The sequence below is a fragment of the Pipistrellus kuhlii genome, unplaced genomic scaffold (genome assembly GCF_014108245.1).
Source record: "Pipistrellus kuhlii isolate mPipKuh1 unplaced genomic scaffold, mPipKuh1.p scaffold_m20_p_3, whole genome shotgun sequence".
Taxonomy (NCBI): Eukaryota; Metazoa; Chordata; class Mammalia; order Chiroptera; family Vespertilionidae; genus Pipistrellus; species Pipistrellus kuhlii.
Window position 1 is genome coordinate 41,625,378 of NW_023425529.1, and position 11,462 is coordinate 41,636,839.

The 11,462-nt window shown below is 51.2% G+C and overlaps 1 pseudogene; it reads left to right on the top strand.

Annotated features, from left to right (window-relative positions):
* The first annotated feature begins 3,883 nt into the window (after nt 1-3,883).
* Nucleotides 3,884-7,726, top strand: LOC118729469 (annotated as a pseudogene).
* Nucleotides 7,727-11,462: the final 3,736 nt, after the last annotated feature.

Below are 11,462 nucleotides of genomic sequence, written 5' to 3' on the forward strand. Positions count from 1 at the left end.
TGCCACCCCTCAAATCCCCTGCCACCCCTCAAATCCCCTGCCACCCCTCCAAACCCCTGCCACCCCTCAAATCCCCTGCCACCCCTCAAATCCCCTGCCACCCCTCCAAACCCCTGCCACCCCTCAAATCCCTGCACCCCTCAAATCCCTGCCACCCTCCAAACCCCTGCCACCCCTCAAATCCCCTGCCACCCCTCAAACCCCTGCCACCCCTCCAAACCCCTGCCACCCCTCCAATCCCCTGCCACCCCTCAAACCCCTGCCACCCCTCCAAACCCCTGCCACCCCTCCAATCCCCTGCCACCCCTCAAATCCCCTGCCACCCCTCAAACCCCCCTGCCCCCTCCAACCCCTGCCCCCCCTCAAATCCCCTGCCACCCCTCCAAACCCCTGCCACCCCTCAAATCCCCTGCCACCCCTCCAAACCCCTGCCACCCCTCCAAACCCCTGCCACCCCTCAAACCCCCTGCCACCCCTCAAATCCCCTGCCACCCCTCCAAACCCCTGCCACCCCTCCAAACCCCTGCCACCCCTCAAATCCCCTGCCACCCCTCCAAATCCCCTGCCACCCCTCCCAAACCCATGCCACCCCTCAAACTCCCCTGCCACCACTCAAATCCCCTGCCACCCCTCCAAACCATCTGCCACCCCTCAAAATCCCTGCCACCCCTCAAATCCCCTGCCACCCCTCCAAAACCCCTGCCACCCTCCAACCCATGCACCCCTCAAATCCCCTGCCACCCCTCCAACCCCTGCCACCCCATTCAATCCCCTTGCCACCCCTCCAAACCCTGCCACCCTTCCCACAATCCCCTGCCCCCCCTCAACCCCTGCCACCCCTCCAAAATCCCCTGCCCACCCCCTCCAAACCCCTGACACCCCTCCAAATCCCCTGCCACCCCCTCAAATCCCCCTGCCACCCCTCCAAACCCCTTGCCACCCATCCAAATCCATGCCACCCCTCCAAATCCCCTGCCCACCACTCCAAAATCCCTGCCACCCTCAAATCCCCTGCCACCCCCTCTCCAAACCCCTGCCACCCCTCCAAACCCCTGCCACCCCTCCAAATCCCCTGCCACCCAATCAAATCCACCTGCCACCCTCAAATCCCTGCCACCCCCTCCAAACCCCCTGCCACCCTCCAAACCACTGCCACCCCTCCACAACCCTGCCCACCCCCGCCAAATCCCCTGCCACCCCTCCAAACCCCTGCCACCCCTCCAAACCCCCTGCCACCCCTCAAACCCCTGCCACCCCTCAAATCCCCAGATTTGGCCTAGTTGATTTGAGAAGTCTTCCCAGACTGCTCTGGTGTAAGGTGGGGACGGGGTGGCGGGTGGGAGGGGCTGGGCTGGTCACATTATAACGGGCTCTGTGGAGAGGCCGGAATGCTGCTGTATTAGAGGACAATGCTTTCCTCTCACCCCCTCAGGGTATCCTTTTCGGGTAGAGATTGGAACTGCCCGGACCAGAAGAGATGAAGGCTTCCTCCCTTAATTAAATGCCCAGGGGTTGCTATGGAAACCGGAGCTTCCAAATCCCGGCCAGACAATGGGGAGAGGAGCTGCCTCCAGCCTAGACAAGTGAAGCTTCAGGGGCCTCGTTGGGGACAGGAATGGAAGCTGGAGGGTGAAAAAAAAAAGGGGGGTGCCAACCAAGGATCTCAGCCTCGCCTCTCCCTGGAGCTGTGGGAAGGGGCCTCTCAGAACCAAGGGGTCTGCCTGAGACAGGATAGGGGTGAGACTGGGGGGTGGGGAGGAGGAGAGAGACACACTCTTGAAAAGGGAAAGGGAAAGGGAGTGGGGGTGGGGGTGGGGTAGCTGGAGTCAGGCGCGGCCCAGAACTGAACACCTCCTTTGTTCCCGGAGGAGAAAGCCAGCCAAGTTGGTAAACAAAGGGAAGAGGCCAGAGGGCAGACGGCGGCGAGGCGATAAGGCCTGGGCCCACAAGAGCTGAGTAGTGAAGCCTGAGAGAGGGAGGGGCGCCTCCCCCAGAATCCCACTGACTGACAGGCTGACCGTTGGCTTATATTGTCACACCGTCACCAGAACCAACAGGACCCACACAGACACACACCTCTACAGGAACAGCGAGCTGACGCACCTGTCACTGGGACCCAGCCCCTTGGGCAGCCCAGCCTTTGGAATGCCTCCGGAGGGAAGGCAGAGGGCAGCTCTGGAACCAGCTGAGCCGAATGTGGCGCTTCAGTAGTCATGGAGCCTGTCACCTCCTGTCAAGGAGAAAAGACCCGATTTTGAAAGCATGGTACCTGCCATTTGTCACCACTTAGGGCCAGGCACTATGTTGAAGGCAACACAAACAATCTCTCTCTCTCTCTCTCTCTCTCTCTCTCTCTCTCTCTCTCTTAAATACATTTTATTGGTTTTTACAGAGAGGAAGAGAGAGGGATAGAGAGTTAGAAACATCGATGAGCTGAAACCGGTTTGGCTCAGTGGATAGTGTCGGCTTGGGGACTGAAAGGTCCCGGGTTCGATTCTGATCAAGGGCATGTACCTTGGTTGCAGGCACATCCCCAGTAGGGGGTGTGCAAGAGGCAGCTGATAGATGATTCTCTCTCATTCACGTTTCTAACTCTATCCCTCTCTCTTTCACGTTTCTAACTCTATCCCTCTCTCTTTCTCTCTCTTTAAAAAATCAATAAAATATATTTTTAAAAAAGAAAAGAAACATTGATGAAAGAGAAACATCAACCAGCTGCCTCCTGCACACCCCCTACTGGGGATGTGCCTGCAACCAAAGTACATGCCCTTGACTGGAATTGAACCTGGGCAGTCTGCAGGCCCACGCTCTTATCCACTGAGCCAAACCGGTTTCAGCCAAACAATCTCTTTAATGCCCCCTCCAACTCTGTGAGTAACAGTGGTTGTCTTCGCCTACCAGAGAGGGGACTCTGAGGGGAAGTGAGGTAAAGCCAGCAGCCCTCACAGCCAGCAGCACTGACTGGGAGCTGACCCTGGCTCTGCCTGCCTCCGGTGCCTGTGTGTGTGCCTTATCACTCTCCCCGTCTTTGCTACTAAAACCTCTTGGAAACTTTTCTCAGAAAGCCCACTCTGTTCTCATCCCTCCACTCTCCCACTCGGTGTTACCTAAATACTTCTGTAGAAGCAGTTCCCAATTTGTAAGCTGGTTATCTAAAGGGTTTATATATAACTTGGTGGTTTGAAACCCAAACACATTTTTCCCAGAGAAAAGCTATTAAATGGGTCCAAAAAGGCCACTTGACCCAGAACGCAGCTGACAGTGGTACATCTCGTTCGGGACTAGCCTCGGGCCCCAGCCATCATTAATAATATCATTTCCTGGAGAAATACACTCTCCAGTTACTTTGGAGAAAAAGAAAAGCTTTCTTTCCTTACTTTCTCCTCCCTCTCTCCCTCACCCTGCTGGACCTATACTCCTGTTTGTGGAGTGGCTGGGGGCGGGGGGGGGGGATTGTAAATCATAATTCAAGGCTGCATGCTGGGTGCTGACTAAAAAGGCATGTTTCTGAAGGGGACCAGGGTGGAGAACGGCTCAGGAACCCAGACTTCCAAAGCAGGGAGAAGGCAGGGGGCAGCGGGGGCAAGCATGATGGCTGCCTGTAACTCTGTGAGGGCTCTCTGGTTGCACGGAGCTCCAGAGGACCAAACGAGGACCAGGAAATAACAGGCCGTCAGCGTTCTCTTTGGTGAGGAAGAACTTTCCTACTATTAAATCTCTGCAAAAGTGGGATGGGCCTCTCAGTGAGGTAATGAGTTCTCTGCCACTGGGAGCATTCAAGGAGGGGCTAAAGGACCTCCTCCTGAGCATATGGGAGAGGGACAGAAGCATCGGACAAGTGGCCCTCTGAGATCCCTCCAAATTCATAAGCTCATTTAGCAAAATGCATGGAGGATCTCTGTGTGCCCAGCGCTACGCCCAGGAGCAAGGTTCACCGTGGAGAATAAGATGGGGTCCTTGCCCTCAGGGGTATGCAGTCCAGGCTCTAGTGGGAACATCAGGCATTAAATAGATAAATACAATGGGATATGTAATTTCAAACGATGATATCATCATAAAGGAAAATAATCGGGTGCTAATGTGAGAATAACAGGGATCTAATTGAGATTGGGTTCAAGAAGGCCTCTCTGAAGAACCCACAGTCAGACTGAGGTTTAAAGGATGAGTAGGGGTCAGCCTGGGAAAAGATGTGTGTGTGTGTGTGTGTGTGTGTGTGCATGCGTGTGTGTACACACACATGCAAAGGCAACCGCAAGTAAGAAGACATGAAGACCTTGGGGGAGGAAAGAACAGTGGGACCGGAAAATGGTGGGTGGAGAATGGCAATATATAACACTGACCAGAGAGGAAGGGGGTGGGTCACCTTACTCTTAGCTGCTTGCCTCTCTCCAACCCAGGACCCCTCCTCGGCCTTGGTCTCTGGAGCTCCCCCAGGTACCAGCCCGCATCCTCTCCTGTGGCTCCTCCCACTGCCCTGGGACCTCCCACATGGAGGTATTTCTTGTATTTTATCCACTTCCCATAAGGGGGTGGATGGTAGACTTCGGCATCTGCCTGGTGTGGGAGGCCCAGGCCTAATTCTTGACCTTTGTCTTGGCTCTCGGGAGATAGCATCCTTTAGTGGTGGAGCCCAGCCTCTGGAGCCAGCCCGCCTGGGTTCAGACGGCGGCTTTTTTATTTTGCTGAGTTCCTTCACTGTGTGGGCCGCGCTTGCTCCCTGTGTAGGAAGCGGATGACCGTACCTTGCTCCGAGGAGTGCTGTGGATTAATGTTTGTTAAGTATTTAGGACAGTGCCTGCCATGTAACTCACTGGCAACAAATCATTGCAGTATCTGCTTCCCTGTCTCATTCTGCGCTCTCCCAGTTCCACCCCTGGCCCACAGCAGGAGCCAGGGACCAAACCACTTTTCCTCCCCCACTTTTCTAGCCAATGCTACCTCTGGCCACAGCTCTTTAAAAAAAATTTTTAATGTATTATTATTTAAAAATATATATATTTTATTGATTTTTTGCAGAGAGGAAAGGAGAGGGATAGAGAGCTAGAAACATTGATGACAGAGAAATCAGCTGCCTCCTGTACACCCCCCACCGGGGATGTGCCCACAACCAATGTACATGCCCTTGACCAGAATCGAACCTGAGACCTTTCAGTCCGCAGGCTGACGCTCCATCCACTGAGCCAAATTGGTTTTGGTGTGGCCACAGTTCTTAAAAAGTAGATAGAACTGCCCAGCCAGTATGGCGCAGTGGTGGAGAATCCACCCATGAACCAGGGGATCTTGGTTCAATTCTTGGTCAGGGCAAATGCCTACGTTATGGGCTCAGTGTCCAGTAGGGGGCAGCCAAGCAATGAGTCTCTCTCACTATTGATGTTTCTATCTCTTCCTCTCTCTTTAAAAAAAAAAAAAAAAAAAAAAAAAAAAAAAAGTAGGCAGAGCTGAGCTCACTGCTGCGCAGCCCTCCTCACCTCCAGAGTGAAAGATGCTCCTAATGGGAGGTGCAGGGAAATCACGGTGCACTGGTGGTTCCTCCCCGCCTTCTAAGTGGTTTCGGAGGTTCAGGGTATTCTGAATACACTGAATGTATCAATGAGACTCATTCCCTGGGCCCAGGGCCCGATCCCCAAGACTGAGTTTAAAGCTCCTCCCACATGCTCCCATTCCACCCTATGCTCATTTCCAATGTCTAACTTACACTTCTACTGCATGTTAGGGTCGCCGAAGGAGGCAAAAGGGATGAATAATTATGAATTTATTAGGTCAAAATGACGCCAGCACTCAAAGACGGGGAGTCAGGAGGGCTCTTTCTGGGCAGAGAATTCTTTGTGCAGGTCTGGGTTCTGGGAAACTCCCGAGGGGAGAGATAAAGGGGAGAGATAATAGCAGGTGGAATGTGGTCTAAGCAAGTGGAATGCCCACTGTGAAGTGGCCTAAAGGTCAGTGTCCAGGGGAGGGGGTACCGATTCAGTTATTTGATCAGACCTGACACTGCATAACCGCTGGCTTTCTTGTCCGAGTCCTCGAGGACAGCAGCTGCCTCCCAGGGCCTGCAGATGGCACTCAGCTTTCCCCTCTCCTCTCAGCAGTCCTCCTCCTGGTATCTCTGCGCGGCCACACTGGTCTGCTGTCAGCTTCTCCGGTTTGCTGTTCTCTCTCCTCGGGGCCTTAGCTTGTGCTTTTCTCACTGTCAGTGTTCTTCCTTAGGCCTTTGCCTGGCAAGATCCTCTTCCTTCTTCAGCTTCCCCGTCACTTATTCTAGGAAGCCTTCATAGGCCCCTGATCAGGACAGGCGCGTCCGCCAGCACCTGGATTTCTCCACTGTGTTTTAAGAGTCTCCCTTTCGCCTGTCCAGCTCAGTCAGGTTGATCTAACTTACTATTGTGTCCTCAGGGGCCAGCACTGGGCCCACAATAGACCGGGAGTTTATGCCCTGGAGCCTATGGATGAGCTACATCCAGGGGTTCATAAGGCTCCCAAAATCTTATGGAAATGTGTGGAGCCCTGGCCAGTTTTCTAAGTGGTTAGAGCAGCGTTTTTCAACCGCTGTTCCGAGGCACACTAGTGTGCCGCGAGATGTTGCCTGGTGTGCCGTAGGTGCAGACAAGACAAGAATTTTATAATTTTTCACTATTTTGTTTACTTAATATTTCATAACAAAGTAATTATAAAATACTTTCTTTGTGTTTATTTGATTCCTATTCAAGAGAATTGCTTTATATATAGTCAATATAGGCACAGAGTTAAATTTCTTAACATTTTCTAATGGTGGTGTGCCTCGTGATTTTTTTCATGAAACAAGTGTGCCTTTGCCCAAAAAAGGTTGAAAAACACTGGGTTAGAGCATCAGCCTGAGGACTGAAGGGTCTCAGGTTCAATTCCTGGTCAAGGGCACGTTCCTTGGTTATGGGGTTGGTCCCTAGTGTGTGCAGGGAGGCAACCAATAGATGTGTCTCTCTCATCTCTCTCTCTCCCTCTCTCTCTCTCTCTCTCTCTCTCTCTCTCTCTCTCTCTCTCTCCTCTCTCCTCTCTCTCTCCTTCCTCCCTTCCTTCTACTCTCTAATCCTCGGATGAGGACAAAAGAAGAAGAAAGAAAATGTTTGGAGGTGTTCCAGGGTGGTCAGCCGATCTTCACCTCTTCTTGCCTTCGCAGAGCCTCAGACTGACACCCAGCATTATGGAGACACCTTCTGGGAGAACCTCAAAGTCCCAGCTCCACCTGGATGGAAGAACAGTACATGCCATCCCTGCTGAGAGCCACTGGTTGTTCCCAGCATGGAGTGTTCCCCTGAGGGGCTGTCTCCCCCACCCCCCACTCACACACACCCAGAAGCTTTTCAGAAGAGAAGGAGATCATATTTGGCAGGAATGCAGGGACCTGGGGGCATCGCAGCCTGAGTAAAGGCTGTCACTTACCCAAGGAGACGACAGAGAATCCTCAGTGAGCTAAAGAAGGCCCAGGGGAGCAGCTTTGGGCCACAGCTGAGCCCCTGGTGCGTGGCGAAGTGAGCGGTGGTTCCCCAGCACCAATGAACACCCTGACCTGGGAAAGGAGGGGGCAACCTATCCACAGGGCGAAGACCCTTTCTCCTCCGGGCAGGACCAGCTGCTTTGGTCTCCCCGAGTCCCCTGGTCCAGGCAGCTGAGCTCTCCAATCCCCTGCAGCACTGTTACAGCCAGGAGGAACCCCCTTTTCAATACCTGGGGGATGGAGCTGCCTGAGGAATGAGGAACAAGGAAGAACCCCTATAAAGACTCCACAGACTAAAGAAGGCCCATCCGTGCCTACCCAGCGTGCTAGCGCTGACTCAGGGACCCTCCCCAAAGGCATTTCCTGCCCTTAGCCTCTCCCAGCGTCCTCTCTGGTCTCCGCACTGGGCTCTAACAGCCCCTGGACCTCCCTTCTCAGCCCTCTCCTCTCCGGAACTCCCCAAGGCCCGGGCTACCAGCCTTGTTCCCTGCACTGTTCTTTTTCCTATCTTATCGCTGAAAGGGAAACAAGTTTTTAAAAAGACCATGTTTGTAGATTTGTAGTGCATTCATTTTGAAAGAGAGTGTTTTTTTTTTTAATCACAACCTCAAAGGGTATGTAACATCCCTCCCCTCAAAAATGACTAAAAAAAAAATTTATATATATATATATATATATATATATATATATATATATATATATTATTGATTTTTTACAGAGAGGAAGGGAGAGAGAGAGAGAGTTAGAAACTTTGATGGGAGAGAAACATCGATCATCCACCTCCTGCACACTCCCACTGGGGATATGCCTGCAACCAATGTACATGCCCTTGGCCGGAATCGAACCCGGGACCCTTCAGTCTGCAGGCCGACGCTCTATCCACTGAGCCACACCGGCTTCAGCAAAAGGACTATAAAGGTTAAGAACCGTTGCCCAGCTGGTGTGGCTCAGTGGTTGCGCATCAACCTATGAACAAGGAGGTCATGGTTCAATTCCTGGTCAGAGCACATGCTGGGGTTTCGGACTCAATCCCTGATGTGGGGTATGCAGGAGGCAGCCGATCAATGATTCTCTCATCATTGATGTTTCTATCTCTCTCCCTTCCTCTCTGAAATCAATAAAAATTATATATATATATTTTTTTAAAAGAATCATTAAGAAATGTGTAGACATTTTGTAAACACTGGTTTTTTATTGGATGCATCCACCTATAAATATAATCATCAATATTCAATAAACAGTTATTGAATGGATGACTAAGCCTCCTTGGGGTTAGGGTGCTTTAATGTCCCCAACATATCAGGGGGGGGGAAAAAACCAACTCAGAAGAAACCTTTGCCAGGAAAAGTTAAAGTGCCCCTTGCTTCAGCCCCTCAGTCTGTGGCCCTAAATACCTCTCACCCCACTGGGGCCCATCACGCGTCATCAGACCAAAGGTTCAGAGACTCACAGCCTCTGCCAGAACCCAGATCCTGTCCTGAAATCCACCTACTGCGCCTTTGCAGCCTGTCAGCTGAAAATAATCCTGGTGAAAGCAGGGGTGGCAGGAGCTGAGGAGAGTGAGGGAGACTCTGCCCCCTGCCGGCTTCCCTGCTCCCCTCCTGCGCCCTGGCCAAGAGCCAGGTGGCCAAAGAATGAGGTCAGAGCAGGGGAGAGAAGGAGGCAAGGCAGGGGGCTGGGAAGGGGGCAGCCCCCCACGGGGCAGTCTTTCCTGTCAAGATTAGGCTTTGTCTTTAAACAAGCCTGGGGCAGTAGCTTCTGCTTTGGAGCCCTCACCGTCCAAGGCTCCTTCCTATCTTCTACTCCCAAATTAGGAGTTTGGGGAGGGGAGGGGGCGTGGTGGGGGTGGACCTTTTCCTGGAGCTTGAGGGAAGTCCAGTCAGACTCGGCTTTCTCATCTGTCTCTTTTCCTGGACCCTGGCCACTGCCGACACCTTTGGATGCTTCGCCAATTCTTTGCATCGCCTACTCTTGGTGTGTGGTGCATCAGCCTCTCCTCATCGCCATGGAAACAAGAGCCTCTGCATCCATCCCAGAGCTGATTTGTGAAGCTATGAGAGGAATCTGGATTTCAGGGTGGGGTGCATAAGGAAGGGCAAAGGAGAAAACCTTTCCCGAAATTATGGAGAAAGAAAGAGGGAGAGAGGTATGTCAGGGTCGGGGAAGGGTTGCTTTATAAGCATTATTAGAATAGCTTGTACCCTGTGAGGATGGGCCGCTTCCTTGGAAGGTCAAAAATGCAGTCCTCTCCTGGGCCACTGGTCAGACTAAATTAATAATCCCTCCCTGTCAACTGTCCTTCAGCAGCTGTATAACCTTGAGTGAGTTATTAACTCCTACAAGCATCACTTCCCATCTGAAAGATAAAAATAATAACATCACTTTGCAGTGTTATTATAAGAATCCAATGAGCCCTGTGCACCAAAAGGTTACCAATTCGATTCCCCATCAGGGCACATGCCTGAATTGTGGGCTGGATCCCAGATAGGATAGGAAAAGACTTCTTAAACAGTATACAACAAAGAAACAGTAAGCCTAAAGAAAAATGCTGATACATGTGACTACACTAAATGTCTAAATATCCTGTTGGTTAAAAACAAGCAAAACATAATTTAAAAGTAAAAAGGGCCGGGACCAGTTTGGCTCAATGGATAGAGCGTCAGCTTGGGGACTGAAGGGCCCCAGGTTTGATTCCGGTCAAGGGCATGTACCTTAGTTGCAGGCAAATCCCAAGTAGGGGGTGTGCAAGAGGCAGCTGATTTATGACTCTCTCTCATTGATGTTTCTAACATTCTCTCTCTCTCCCTTCCTCTCTGTACAAAAATCAATAAAATATATTTTAAAAAAAAGTAAAAAGGGAAGGCATAAATGTTATGGTATGTAGATTAAATTTTTTTAAAGATTTTTAATTGATTTTTATAGAGAGAGAGGAAGAAAAGGGTTAGAGAGAGAAACATTGATTTGAGAGTGAAACTTGGGCCTGGCTAGCGTGACTCAGTGATTGAGCATCAACCAATGAACCAGGAGGTCATGGTTTGATTCCCAGTCAGGACACATGCCTGGTTAGGGTTGTGGGCTCAATATCCAGTTTGAGGCAAGCAGGAGACAGCCAATCAATGATTATCTCTCATCATTTATGTTTTTATCTCTCTCCCCCTCTCCTTTCCTCACTGAAATAAATAAATTATATTTTTGTAAATAAAGTTCTATGGAGGGTAATCTCATAGATAATCTTATCATAAATTTCCAACTGAGCAGGTCATTGTGGTTAAGTTGTAGGCGCTGTGAACAGCACCCAGGTGTTAGGCCTGAGGGGCCAGATGGACCTTAATTCAGCAATCTCAGTACTTGAGTTGTGAGTAGGAAAGAATTCAGAGGCAAGACTCAAACTATAAGAGGACATTTATTTATGAAATCACAGGGGTAGAGGAAATAATTTGTAGAAGAAATGGGCTGAGGAGACAAGTTATAGAGGCAAAGGAAGTGCTCTAGCAGCTTGGGAGTGAGGAAGGTAAAGGTAACTGCCTTTAGGGAGATGGAGAAGGAGAGCGAGAAGAGAAAGGCAGGGCCTGCTCCAGGAGGGAGACCAGAGCTGGGTCCTCAGTTCTAAGGGTCTTGGGGGTGGAGATTTTAGGGGAGGCCCCAGGGGAAAATCTTAACACAATATTCACCAGCTCTCCAGGTGTGCCCTTTCGGGGTGGGGTCTCCATTAATTGATTGTTCCAGGGCAGGGGGTCATTATTCCATGCAGCTGGTCCTCAGATCTGCTGTGGCTGGTTTTGTTGCTCTTCTGGGCCTGGAGCTGAAATACAACTGAGGCCTAGATGTTATCTCTAGGGAGGAAAGGTCAGGGGGTCAGAACCAACCACCTGACTAGCTATATGAGAGGGGAGGAAAGGTAACCCTGAGGACAAAGTCCCACCCTACAATTGTCTTTGCTAGGCATCTGGGCTTTTCACCCTGGTGACCTTCTGTATTTGGCCCATCATCCTTG